Source organism: Musca vetustissima, unplaced genomic scaffold (genome assembly GCF_032173495.1).
Source record: "Musca vetustissima isolate MV318-11 ecotype Yass unplaced genomic scaffold, APGP_CSIRO_Mvet_v1 utg25441, whole genome shotgun sequence".
In the NCBI taxonomy this organism is placed as follows: Eukaryota; Metazoa; Arthropoda; class Insecta; order Diptera; family Muscidae; genus Musca; species Musca vetustissima.
Window position 1 is genome coordinate 2,236 of NW_026874607.1, and position 14,366 is coordinate 16,601.

At 29.4% G+C, this 14,366-nt stretch overlaps 4 pseudogenes; 2 read left to right on the top strand and 2 right to left on the bottom strand.

Moving 5' to 3' along the window:
* The first annotated feature begins 2,674 nt into the window (after positions 1-2,674).
* LOC133334787 (cytochrome c oxidase subunit 1-like) lies at positions 2,675-5,196 on the top strand (annotated as a pseudogene).
* A 538-nt stretch (positions 5,197-5,734) lies between these two features.
* Positions 5,735-6,930, top strand: LOC133334818 (cytochrome c oxidase subunit 3-like; annotated as a pseudogene).
* A 342-nt stretch (positions 6,931-7,272) lies between these two features.
* LOC133334796 (NADH-ubiquinone oxidoreductase chain 5-like) lies at positions 7,273-9,194 on the bottom strand (annotated as a pseudogene).
* Positions 9,195-9,549: 355 nt separating this feature from the next.
* Positions 9,550-11,102, bottom strand: LOC133334807 (NADH-ubiquinone oxidoreductase chain 4-like; annotated as a pseudogene).
* Positions 11,103-14,366: the final 3,264 nt, after the last annotated feature.

Below are 14,366 nucleotides of genomic sequence, written 5' to 3' on the forward strand. Positions count from 1 at the left end.
TAGAAGTACAGACATAGCCAAACGGATGACCTATTTATATTTGTTTGAAGTCCATTTACATACTTTATGGATAGATCTAGGTAGATTCACATTTAGATAAACATCACATATTTTATTTCCTCCAATTTCATGCTAATAGTCTTGTTTAATATACGCATAGTGGTGAAGGGTATCATATAGTCGGCCCCGTCCGACTTTACTACTTTCCTTACTGGTTTTATATTAAAATAGTTACATAATTTGTTCCGCGTTTGGGGTTTGGTTCTAAGACTCTGTTGTAATCATTTCACCTGCGAAGGATATCGATATAAAAAAACTAGAACATATGGCCCTGTGTGGGAGGTACAAGAAGGAGTGGACCGATATTTTCCATCTTCGAACTTGAACTAAGTTTGGAAGAAACAATAAAATTTTTCTGAAACGAATTTGGTCCAAAGAAACATGGGGTCTAGAACCAATATTTCGATGAGGCACATTTTCAGAGTGTCAAAGCCATAAAGCTGAATGTTTAATTATCCATTAAAAAATTTCTGAAATTTGTATTATGGTTTTTAGAAATGTCGGCATAGGTCCACTTCTTGGTATGTTCCCTATATTTTCATTTCTAGTACCTGTCAGTATATCTATGCTTTTTCACTTGTGTGTTTTCATTTTTGCTTTAACCGTTTGATATTTTTGCTATTCAAACACTGTTTAGGCTATTTTGTTTGTATATTTATTAAATGTAAAAAACACTGAAACAACGTAGGCACTTTTCCACTGTTCTAACTGGTTTTATTTTATTCTGGTAGAGAAATATAAATTTGTATACGACCGAGAGGGTATGAAGCGATTCTGAATTACAACAAAAACAACAAGCCGCGTATTGTAAGACGACCAGATTATGTTTGTTTGGATGTTTTTTTCGTAAATTTAAAGAAAAACATGTGAAAAAGTGTTATGTTCGGCCGGGCCGAACTTTGATTGATTCACATTCGAAGATGGGGAATATCGGTCCACTCCTTCTGAAACCTCCACACAGGGACTGAGTCTAAATGTGGCTATAGTTCATTGTCGAACCTTAAGTTCTAATTTTTTATCTCGTATATTTTGTGGAGAGATCTGGAAACTTTTAAGAACTCAATGTACCAAATTTCAGCGTATTCGGTAGATAACGCGTTTAAAAACCCCAAAATACCGAAAATTTGGGGGGTACGCGTATATGGGGGATATCCGAAAAAATTGATCTATATTTATAATTTTTTGTGGAGAGATTTTGTACCTATTAAGAACTTAAAATATTAAATAACAGCCAATTCAGTGGAAAAATACGATCAAAACCCCAAAAAATACGGAAAATTAGGAGGTACCGTTATATGGGGCCTACCAGAAAGAGTGGACCTATATTCATAATTTTTTGTGGAGACATTAAGTACCCGATAGAAACACAAAGTACCAAAATTCAGCGAATTCGGTTGAAAAACGCGCTCAAGAACCGCAAAATACTGAAAATTGGGGGGTACCGTTATGTGCGAGCTATGCCTAAACGTGGACAGACAAAAGACAAAGGGTGCGAATATTAATATTTAGTACGGAGACTTGTTACCATATACGACTAGAAAATACCAAATTGCAGCGAATTCGGCTGAAAAACGCGCTCAAGAACCCAAAATATCCAAAATTGTGGTACCCTTATATAGGGGCTATCCGAAAAAATTTACCTATATTCATAATTTTTTGTGGAGAGATTTGGTACCTATTAAGAACTCCAAATACTAAATTACAGCCAATTCGGTGGAAAAATACTACCAAACCCCTATAAATACTGAAAATCAGGAGGTACTGTTATATGGGGGATACCAGAAAAAATGGACCTATACTACCAAATTTCAGCAGATTCGGCTGAAAAACGCCCTCAAGAACCGCAAACTACCGAAAATTGGGGGCTAACCGAAAAAATTGACCTATATTCATAATTTTGTGTGGACAGATTTGGTACCTATTAAGAACTCAAAATACTAAATTACAGCCAATTCGGTGGAAAAATACGACGAAAACCCTCAAAATACTGAAAATTATGAGGTACTGTTATATGGGGGATACCAGAAAAAGTGGACCTATACTTATAATTTTTTGTGGAGACATTTAGTACACAATGTAGCAAATTTCAGGGAATTCGGCTGAAAACGCGCACAAGAACCCCAAAATTCCGAAATTTGGCGATTACCCTTATATGGGAGCTATGCCTAAACGTGGAACGTACAAACGGAATGACAAAATTAATATACCCTCCATACTATGGTGGAGGGAATAAAAACAACAAATATCCAGGCACTCACTGAAGCACACAACTGCATTAACAGCATTAACCAGTATTGTTGTTGTTAATGTTCGATCGCATTCTCACTGTTTCCACTTCAAACCTGTGTATACTCACGAATAGGGTTATTAATGTGGGTTGATAAAATTTTGAAAAATATTTTTTTATAAAAAATATTTTTCAAAATTATTTTAATATATAAATAATGAATATATAAATAATATAAATTAATATATAAATAATGAATAATTATTATTGTACCCCTAATACAAAAATTAAAATTCCTAATAAATGATTTAATATGTTAATTTTTACATATAAAAAACTATAAATAACCAATTATTTTTATTGACTTTTTTAGTAATAATGACTTTAATTACTTTATATTTTTATATACGATTATGTTATAGTGCTTTCATATTAAATTATTATGAAAATAATTGAATAACATTTTCATATTATAAATCATCAAATATAAAGCTTTTATTAATTTTTTCTTATATTTCAACTTTCGGGCTGTTTTTAACTTCTTCCTTATATTTCTTTTTTTAAGGCTTTAAGTTAAATAAACTAATAGCCTTCAAAGCTATCAATATAAGAATAATCTTTTAAGCCTTAGTAAATTTATTACTCCTTTAGAATTGCAGTCTAATGTCATTATTGACTATAAAGCTAATTGATTAAAGAGAATAATTCTCATAAATAAATTTACAATCTATTGCCTAAACTTCAGCCATTTAATCGCAACAATGGTTATTTTCTACTAATCACAAAGATATTGGTACTTTATATTTTATCTTTGGAGCATGATCTGGTATAGTAGGAACTTCATTAAGAATTTTAATTCGAGCTGAATTAGGACATCCTGGTGCTCTAATTGGTGATGATCAAAATATTAGGAGCTCCTGATATAGCATTTCCTCGAATGAATAATATAAGTTTCTGACTTTTACCTCCTGCTTTAACTCTATTATTAGTAAGAAGTATAGTAGAAAAGGGAGCTGGTACAGGATGAACTGTTTACCCACCTTTATCTTCAATTATTGCTCATGGAGGAGCTTCTGTTGATTTAGCTATTTTCTCTCTTCATTTAGCTGGAATTTCTTCAATTTTAGGAGCAGTAAATTTTATTACTACTGTAATTAATATACGAGCTACTGGTATTACATTCGATCGAATACCTTTATTTGTTTGATCAGTTGTAATTACTGCTTTATTACTTCTTCTATCTTTACCTGTATTAGCTGGAGCTATTACTATATTACTAACAGATCGAAATTTAAATACTTCATTCTTTGACCCAGCCGGAGGAGGAGACCCAATTCTTTACCAACATTTATTTTGATTCTTTGGACATCCAGAAGTATATATTTTAATTTTACCTGGATTTGGAATAATTTCTCATATTATTAGTCAAGAATCAGGAAAGAAGGAAACATTCGGTTCTTTAGGAATGATTTATGCTATATTAGCAATTGGTCTTTTAGGATTTATTGTTTGAGCTCATCATATATTTACAGTTGGAATAGACGTTGATACTCGAGCTTATTTCACTTCAGCTACAATAATTATTGCTGTACCTACAGGGATTAAGATTTTTAGTTGACTTGCTACATTATACGGAACTCAATTAACCTATTCTCCAGCTATTCTATGAGCTTTAGGATTTGTATTCTTATTTACAGTAGGAGGATTAACAGGAGTTGTTTTAGCTAATTCTTCTGTTGATATTATTTTACATGACACATATTATGTAGTTGCTCATTTCCACTATGTTCTTTCTATAGGAGCTGTATTTGCTATTATAGCTGGATTTGTTCACTGATACCCATTATTTACTGGATTAACTTTAAATAACAAGCTTTTAAAAAGTCAATTTGTTATTATATTTATTGGTGTAAATCTAACATTCTTCCCTCAACATTTCTTAGGATTAGCCGGAATACCTCGACGATATTCAGATTATCCAGATGCCTATACAGCATGAAATGTAATTTCAACTATTGGATCAACAATTTCATTATTAGGAATTTTATATTTATTCTATATTATCTGAGAAAGTTTAGTATCACAACGACAAGTAATCTTCCCAATTCAATTAAATTCATCAATTGAATGATTACAAAATACTCCACCTGCTGAACACAGATATAATGAATTGCCTTTATTAGTTAATTTCTAATATGGCAGATTAGTGCAATGGATTTAAGCTCCATATATAAAGTATTTTACTTTTATTAGAAAACTAATGTCAACATGAGCAAATTTAGGTTTACAAGATAGTTCTTCCCCATTAATAGAACAATTAATTTTTTTTCATGATCACGCATTAATAATTTTAGTGATAATTACTGTTTTAGTTGGTTATTTAATATTTACTTTATTTTTTAACAAATATGTAAATCGATACTTATTACACGGACAAACTATTGAAATTATTTGAACTATTTTACCTGCTATTATTTTATTATTTATTGCTTTCCCTTCTTTACGACTTTTATACTTATTAGATGAAATTAATGAACCTTCAGTAACTTTAAAGGCTATTGGACACCAATGATATTGAAGTTATGAATATTCAGACTTCAATAATGTAGAATTTGATTCTTACATAATTCCTACAAACGAATTACCAGTAGACGGATTCCGTTTATTAGATGTAGATAACCGAGTAGTTCTTCCTATAAATTCTCAAATTCGAATTTTAGTAACTGCAGCTGATGTAATTCATTCATGAACTGTTCCAGCTTTAGGAGTTAATTTTTTAATTAATCGACCTGGATTATTTTATGGTCAATGTTCAGAAATTTGTGGAGCAAATCATAGTTTTATACCAATTGTTATTGAAAGTATTCCTGTAAATTATTTTATTAAATGAATTTCTAAGAATAATTCTTCATTAGATGACTGAAAGCAAGTACTGGTCTCTTAAACCATTTTATAGTAAATTAGCACTTACTTCTAATGAAAAAAAAATTAGTTAAAATGTATAACATTAGTTTGTCAAACTAAAATTATTAATTTATTAATATTTTTTAATCCCTCAAATAGCACCTATTGGCTGATTAAGTTTATTTATTATTTTTTCAATTACTTTTGTAATTTTTAATGTAATAAATTACTATTCATATATTCCTTCAATACCTAAATCAAATTTAAGTAATAAAATTCATTCAACAAAGTCATTAAACTGAAAATGATAACAAATTTATTCTCTGTATTCGACCCTTCATCAAGTATTTTTAATTTATCTCTTAATTGATTAAGTACTTTTTTAGGAATTTTAATAATTCCATCTATATACTGATTAATACCATCTCGATATCATATTTTTTGAAATAATATTTTATTAACTCTTCATAAGGAATTCAAGACACTACTTGGCCCTATAGGAGCTAATGGATCTTTATTCTCTATAATTTTATTTAATAATTTTATAGGTTTACTCTATAATTTTATTTAATAATTTTATAGGTTTATTTCCTTATATTTTTACTAGTACAAGTCACTTAACATTAACATTAACATTAGCTCTTCCTCTATGATTATGTTTCATACTATATGGATGAATTAATAATACTCAACATATATTTGCCCATTTAGTACCTCAAGGTACTCCAGCTATTTTAATACCATTTATAGTATGCATTGAAACTATTAGTAATATTATTCGACCAGGAACTTTAGCTGTTCGATTAACAGCTAATATAATTGCAGGGCATTTATTATTAACACTTTTAGGAAATACTGGACCTTCCCTATCTATAGTACTAATTAGTTTCCTAATTATTACTCAAATTGCTTTATTAGTTCTAGAATCAGCTGTTGCTATAATTCAATCTTATGTATTTGCTGTTCTTAGAACATTATATTCTAGAGAAGTAAACTAATGTCAACTCACTCAAATCACCCATTTCATTTAGTAGATTATAGCCCATGACCATTAACTGCATCAATTGGTGCTATAACAACAGTAGCTGGTATAGATAATTCATTATTTTTATTAGGAAATCTAATTACAATTTTAACTGTTTACCAATGATGACGAGATGTTTCTCGAGAAGGAACATATCAAGGTCTTCATACTCTTTCTGTAACTACAGGTTTACGATGAGGAATAATTTTATTTATTCTTTCAGAAGTTTTATTTTTTGTTTCATTTTTTTGAGCATTCTTCCATAGAAGTTTATCTCCTTCAATTGAATTAGGAGCTATATGACCACCTTTAGGAATTACTCCTTTTAACCCATTCCAAATTCCTTTATTAAATACTGTAATTTTACTAACTTCAGGAATTACTGTAACTTGAGCTCATCATAGTTTAATGGAAGGTAATCATTCTCAAACTACTCAAGGTTTATTTTTTACAGTACTATTAGGAATTTATTTTACTATTCTTCAAGCATACGAATATATTGAAGCTCCATTCACAATTGCTGACTCAGTTTACGGTTCTACTTTTTTTATAGCAACAACTTTTTTAATTGTTTGTTTAGGACGACACTTAAATAATCATTTTTCAAAGAATCACCACTTTGGATTTGAAGCTGCTGCTTGATATTGACACTTTGTTGATATTGTTTGATTATTCCTTTATGTATCAATTTACTGATGAGGAGGATAAATTACTATCTATATAGTATAAAAAGTATATTTGACTTCCAATCATATGGTCTATTATTAATAGTATAGATAATTTTTTCAATTTTAACAATCAGCTCAATCCTTTTATTAATTTCTTTAGTAGTAATACTATTAGCTTCAATTCTATCTAAAAAAACAATTGTAGATCGAGAAAAAGCATCACCATTCGAATGTGGATTTGATCCAAAATCTTCTTCCCGATTACCTTTTTCTCTTCGATTTTTTTTAATCACTATTATTTTTTTAATTTTTGATGTAGAAATTGCTTTAATTCTTCCAATTATTTTAATCATAAATTTTTCTAATATTATATGTTGAACAATTACATCAATTATTTTTATTTTAATTCTATTATTAGGACTTTATCATGAATGAAATCAAGGTATATTAAATTGATCAAATTAATAGGGTTGTAGTTAATTATAACATTTGATTTGCATTCAAAAAGTATTGATTTTTCAATCTACCTTGAATATGAAGCGATATATTGCAATTAGTTTCGACCTAATCTTAGGTAAAATTACCCTTATTCTTTAATTGAAGCCAAAAAGAGGCTTATCACTGTTAATGATAGAATTGAGTTTTAAACTCCAATTAAGGAAGTATGATGTTCAAGTAAAAGCTGCTAACTTTTTTCTTTTAATGGTTAAATTCCATTTATACTTCTATTTATATAGTTTAATAAAAACATTACATTTTCATTGTAAAATTAAATAATTTTATTTTATAAATTACTAAAATTAATTCAGTATATTCAAAGATTAATTAATCTCCCTAACATCTTCAGTGTCATACTCTAAATATAAGCTATTTGAATAAAAACAAATTATATACATAAATAAAATTACAACTCAAAATACAAAACTTAATAAATAAATCTTTAAATTATTATTTTGTAATATTTGATTTAATTGAGAATTCTTAATTAAATTATAATAAAGTTGTTGCCCACCAAAATATTCTGATCAACCTTGATCAAAAGACTTAATACTTATCTTTCCTAATACTAATGGATAATTAATAATACCATAAGTAGAGATATAAGGCATAAATCATATTGAACCTAAAAAATATGAACTATTATAATTCATTAAAGCCTTATTCATAAAAAATAATGAAACATTAGAAATTATATAACCCATTAATCCTCCTACAATACATACAAATAATGTTAATAACTTTAAATTTAAAGGTAAAATAATAACTTCTGGAGTAGGAAAAATTAATCAACTTAATATACTACCTCCTACAATTCTTAAAATTAATAAACCTATTATACTCTTTAATATTACTCAACCTTCATTTAATATATTTAAAGAAGAAAAATTAGAATCCCCAGTTATTGTATAATAAACTAATCGAAAAGAATAACATACAGTTAAACCTGTAGAAAAAAAATATAAAAAGAAAGAAAATAAATTAATGTAAGAAAAAGATACTATTTCTAAAATCAAATCCTTTGAATAAAATCCAGCTAAAAATGGTATTCCACATAAAGCTAAATTTGCAACATTAAAACAAGAAGAAGTTAAAGGTATTATTAAACTTAATCTTCCTATTAAACGAATATCTTGATTATTATTCATATTATGAATAATAGCTCCAGCACACATAAATAATAAAGCCTTAAATAAAGCATGCGTTAATAAATGAAAAAAGGCTAATTTATAATATCCTATTGATAAAATACTTATTATTAACCCTAACTGACTCAAAGTTGATAAAGCAATAATCTTCTTTAAATCAAATTCATAATTAGCTCCTAATCCAGCTATAAACATTGTTAAACCTGATAATAATAATAATAAATTACCCATTCAACTTGTACTTAAAACAATATTAAATCGAATTAATAAATAAACCCCAGCTGTAACTAAAGTTGAAGAATGAACTAAAGCAGAAACTGGTGTGGGAGCAGCTATAGCAGCAGGTAACCAAGAAGAAAATGGAATCTGAGCACTCTTTGTTATAGCAGCTAATATTACTAATATACCAACAATTATTATTTCATTATCAGATCATATAACATCTAAATAAAAAATATAATTTCAACTTCCATAATTTAATATTCAAGCAATTGCTAATAATAAAGCCACATCACCAATTCGATTTGATAAGGCAGTTAACATTCCAGCATTATAAGACTTGATATTTTGAAAATAAATTACTAAACAATATGAAACTAATCCTAATCCATCTCATCCTAATAAAATTCTAATTAAATTTGGACTAATAATTAGTAATATTATTGAAGTAACAAATATTAATACTAATATAATAAATCGATTAATTTTAATCACTTTCTATATATTCCTTTCTATAATAAATTACTAAAGAAGAAATTATTAATACAAAAGATATAAAAATTAAACTTATTCAATCTAATAAAATTGTCATTACAATTATTAAAGAATTTATTGAAACAACTTCTCATTCAATAAAAATTGTATAATCATTTATAATAAAAATTAATCCTATAGTAAATGATAAAAGACTACAAAAAAATAAACTAACGAATCTAATTGAACAAATTGATAAATATTTCACGATTTAAAAAGATAATAATCTTATCATTGACACCACAAATCAATATTTTTTTTAAACTATTTAAATATAATCATAATATACATATATCTCCCTTTAAAATTAATAAATTTAACGGGAATCAATGTAAAAATAATAGTAAATATTCACGAATTTTTCCTCCACTAAAAGAATAAACTCCAGAAAATAACTTACCGTGTTGTCTATAAGCATATAAATATAATGTATAAGCAGCTCTAAAAAAAGACAATAAGCGATAATATTAACATAGTAACTCAAGATCAACTAACAATTCTATTAATTAAAGAAATTTCTCCTAATAAATTTAAAGTTGGAGGAGCTGCTATATTTGCTGATCTTAATAAAAATCATCATAAAGCCATAGAAGGTATAAAATTTAATAACCCCTTATTAATCAATAAACTTCGTCTACCTAACCGTTCATAAGAAATATTAGCTAAACAAAACAATCCAGAAGAACATAATCCATGAGCAATTATTAAAGTATAAGAACCACATATTCCTATATACGTTATAGTTATTAATCCTGCTAATACAATTCCTATATGAGCAACTGAAGAATAAGCAATTAATGCCTTAAGATCAGTTTGACATAAACATGTCAAACTTACTAATACTCCTCCTACTAATCTAATTCTAATTCAAATAAAATTAAATTTTAAACCTAATAATTGTAAAAAAGGAAATACTCGCAATAATCCATATCCTCCTAACTTTAACATAATTCCAGCTAAAATTATAGAACCAGAAACAGGAGCTTCTACATGAGCCTTAGGTAATCATAAATGAACTAAAAATATAGGTATTTTTACTAAAAATGCTATTACTAAAGAAAAATATAAAATTTCATAATTAAATATATAATTATTTAATAAATAAAAATTCATTGTATTAGTAACCTTATATAAATAAAAAATTCCAATTAATATTGGTAAAGAAACTAATAAAGTATAAAATAATAAATAAACTCCAGCTTGTAAACGTTCAGGTTGATAACCTCAACCTAAAATTAAAAATAATGTAGGAATTAAACTACTTTCAAAAAATAAATAAAATATAAATAAACTTATACTACTAAATGTTAAAACTAATATTAATAATAATAAAATAATATTAAATAAAAATAAATTAGTATAATTATTATACTTAAAAACAGACTCACTAGCCATTAATATTAAAGAAACAATTCATAATCTTAATAAAATTAATCCATAAGAAATTATATCTGAACCAAATATATAAGAAATTGATATAAAATAATTAGAATATATATTTATTAAGATAAAAACAAAAGAAATTAAAAATAAAAAACTTTGAACCATTCAATAAGAATTTTTAATAAAACATAATGGAAATAAAAATAAAACTATAAAAATAATTTTTAACATTGTAAAATATTAAATCTTTGAAAATAATCATTTCCATGTGTACGAATTATTGAAACTAAAATTGAAAGACCTAAAGCCCCTTCACAAACTCTAAAAGTTAAAAATATCATTCTAAAAAAATTTTCATAATTATATATATTTAAATATACAAATAATAAAAGAAATAATCTTAAAACAATATATTCTAATCTTAATAATATAGATAATAAATGCTTTCGATTTGATACAAAAGTAAAAATTCCTATAATAAATTGCTACATTGGGATATATCTACGTTTAGGCATAGCTCATATTACAAAAAAAATTGCAATTTGCTACAGTATAAATGTCCACTTTTTCTGGTATCCCCCATATAACAATACCTCATAATTTTCAGTATTATGAGGGGTTTGGTCGTATTTTTCCACCGAATTGGCTGTAATTTAGTATTTTGAGTTCTTAATAGGTACCAAATCTCTCCACAAAAAATTATGAATATAGGTCAATTTTTTTCGGGTGGCCCCCATATAAGGGATATTTTGGGTTCTTGAGCGCGTTTTTCAACCGAATTCGCTGCAATTTGGTAATTTCTAGTCGTATATGGTAACAAGTCTCCCTACTAAATATTAATATTCGCACCCTTTGTCTTTTGTCTGCAGGCAAGTCAAGTTCTAAGATGGCATATATCGGCCCACGTTTAGGCATAGCTCGCACATAACGGTACCCCCCAATTTTCAGTATTTTGCGGTTCTTGAGCGCGTTTTTCAACCGAATTCGCTGAATTTTGGTACTTTGGGTTTCTATCTTAATGTCTCCACAAAAAATTATGAATATAGGTCCACTCTTTCTGGTAGGCCCCATATAACGGTACCTCCTAATTGTCCGTATTTTTGTGGGTTTTGATCGTATTTTTCCACTGAATTGGCTGTTATTTAATATTTTAAGTTCTTAATAGGTACCAAATATCTCCATAAAAAATTATGAATACAGGTCCATTTTTTCGGATAGCCCCCATATAAGGGTACCCCCAATTTTCGGTATTTTGGGGTTCTTGAACGCGTTTTTTTTACCGAATTCGCTGCAAACATCTCCATAAAAAATTATGAATATAGGTCAATTTTTTCGTATAGCCCCTATATAAGGGTACCCCAAATTTTCGGTATTTTGGGGTTCTTGAGCGCGTTTTTCTACCGAAATCGCTGCAATTTGGTATTTTGTAGTCGTATATGGAAGCAAATCTCCCCATCAAAAATATTAATATATGCCCCCTTTTTGGGGTAGTGCCCCCTTTTTTATATTAAAATAGTTACATAATTTGTTCCGCGTTTGGGGTTTGGTTCTAAGACTCTGTTGTAATCATTTCACCTGCGAAGGATATCGATATAAAAAACTAGAACATATGGCCCTGTGTGGGAGGTACAAGAAGGAGTGGACCGATATTTTCCATCTTCGAACTTGAACTAAGTTTGAAAGAAATAATAAAATGTTTCTGAAACGAATTTGGTCCAAAGAAACATGGGGTCTAGAACCAATATTTCGATGAGGCACATTTTCAGAGTGTCAAAGCCATAAAGCTGAATGTTTAATTATCCATTAAAAATTTCTGAAATTTGTATTATGGTTTACATAATCCGTTTTTAGAAATGTCGGTATAGGTCCACCCTGTCTCAATTCCTTCAGAAGATAGCGTGATATAGGGTCGGAAATGAATATTTCGATGAGTTACAAACGGAATGACAAAATTAATATACCCTCCATACTATGGTGGAGGGTATAAAAACAACAAATATCCAGGCACTCACTGAAACACACAACTGCATTAACAGTGTTGTGCCCCACGTTGGGCACCACAAATGTTAAGTCCGCACTATAGGGACTTGGGTGGTTGGCAGGTACAGTGCAACGAATCTCCCGATAGAGTCAGTACGCCCAATGCGTACTCGTGAGCAAAAATAAATAGAAATAAAACACAATATGTTTATGAATAAAAGGTTCGACCAATGCCGATATTTATTAGTTGGTAACGATATTACCTTTAATGTACAACAATATGTACGATGGCTTACTATTTAAGCCTGGGTGTTTACAACAAGATATGTGGCCAGTAGGTTGCAACGAAAGCTATCCAAGTAATAATAACAATGCTTGTTGACATATAGATGTCTTAAGGTGGCGCAAACTCAAAAATGTAAACAAAGGCCGTTGAAATCTGTCAGCCTCATACTATTACAAGGGTGTAATAAAAAGGAGTAGACAGATTTCAACGGCTACGGCCTTTCAAATTAAAGGATAACTATTTAACCATTTTAAATAGCATTCTCGCTTAAACATTTGCCGCCTCCCTTGAAACATCCATATGTTTTAACATATATGACAAATTATAATTAACGGCATAGTGCATGGTGAGCAAAACCTTTTACATTTTTTCAAATATTTTTTCCAATTTTTTTTTTTCATCATTTTTTTTTTTACTTTTTTCAAATAACAAGCTTACATGCTAACGATAGGGCCATTAGGGACCCCGCGATTATATAGATCATCAATGACCTGTTGTTCGAATGGGCCATTAGGGACCCCGCGGTTGTGTGAGGCCAAAAAGGACCTGTGGTACAAAAGGGCCATTAGGGACCCCGCGAAACGATAGAGCCATGAAGGACCCCGCGAAACGATAGAGTCATTAGGGACCCCGCGAAACGAACGGGCCATTAGGGACCCCGCGATATGTGAGCCAAATTGTGTTATGTTTGTTGAGGGCCGCCTTACAACGATTTCGTACGATTTACGAAAACAATTTATGTTATAGGACCAGTAATTATCCAGCCAAATTTAGTATTTTGAGCGAGCAGCGATCCAGACGAAAGTCGAAAACTATGATTTTGTACGATTTGTGGATATAAGTCTGCTCCTATCAAAATATCTACTGGACGAGATTCAAGGAAATCGGGATCTGCCAAAACTATATTTGACAAATCCGATTTAAGATCCGAAGTAATCGAAATGGATGGAAGATTTCCCGATATGGAATCTACTACCAATGCTGACGTTTCCAAACTGTGAGACCTATTACGACAACTACCCAGTTTAAATGAACATATTTTTCGACAAGTTGTGGCAACAGTACTATTTACTCCACGAATTGTCGAAATTGTGGGTTTGACCGGCAATTTAAATTTCTTCTGAAGTCGTTCGGAAATGAAAGACGACTCAGAAGCCGGATCTATTAGCGCTCGAGCAGGATAACAAGCACCATGGTTAACAATATTGACCATGGCTGTTCCCAATAGAACTGCTTTGTTCTGCGACGCGTGAAATGTTTGTCGAATAGCAGTGCCTGCCGATGTGGATGGATCAATCACAGTGGAGACGGACGAAAAATTATTCAAACTTCGGGGTCGAAATGATGGAGCCGAAGAAGACAAATTGGAATTTGTGGGAGTCACCATCTGACTCGGACTGCTCATCATAGAGCTATCTCTGTGCAATAGAGTGTG